The sequence below is a fragment of the Rhagoletis zephyria genome, unplaced genomic scaffold (genome assembly GCF_001687245.7).
Source record: "Rhagoletis zephyria isolate East Lansing unplaced genomic scaffold, Rhagoletis_zephyria_1.1 Rzeph_scaffold_03509, whole genome shotgun sequence".
NCBI lineage: Eukaryota > Metazoa > Arthropoda > Insecta > Diptera > Tephritidae > Rhagoletis > Rhagoletis zephyria.
Window position 1 is genome coordinate 22,700 of NW_016160592.1, and position 847 is coordinate 23,546.

Sequence of the window (847 nt, forward strand, 5' to 3'; positions counted from 1 at the left end):
TGTGAACACTTGTCAAACACTTGTCGACCACTGTATGTGTGTAAACATTATATGTAATTTTTTTTCTTTATTTGTTAACCGACTTTATAAAAGTTTTGTTTGGTCTGTGAATACATACATAGCTGCATTACATTAAAAAAAAACCTACAGATCAGCAATATGTCAAAATACACACGGAATTTTACGAAATTTCCGGCAAAATCGGGGAATTTCATTGTCGAAATCGGGGAATTCTCAAAAATGAGTTGGCTACCCTGGTACATATTGCATATTTTTATACCCGAGCGCACTTGTGCACAAGGGTATATTAATTTTGTTCACATAACGGTTGCTTGTAACAGCCAAAACGAATCGAGATAGATATAGACAAATGTATACATAAATGCTCAGAATGAATAGAGAAATCGATTAAGCCATGTCTGTCTGTCCGTCCGTCTGTCCGTCCGTCCGTGTACACGATAACTCGAGCAAAAATTGAGATATCTCAACGAAATTTGGTATGTAGGTTTCCGTTAATCCAAGGTAGGTTGGTATTGAAAATGGGCGAAATCGGACTGTAACCACGCCCACTTCCCATATAACGGTAATTTCCAGAAATACGAAAACTGCGATATTTTAGTAACTACTGAAGATAATTCACTCAAAATTGATATTTACAATAATTTTTAGACGAAAAATAAGAATATTATAAATTTTTGGAAAATGGGCGTAGCCACGCCAACTTATGGTTACATGTGTATATCTTGGAAACCGCTGCACCAATTTCTTCCAAACTTAGCACGGTTGTTGGTCTTGATCCAGTATACTAAATGGCCAAAAATTTAAAAAATCGGACAATAACCACGCC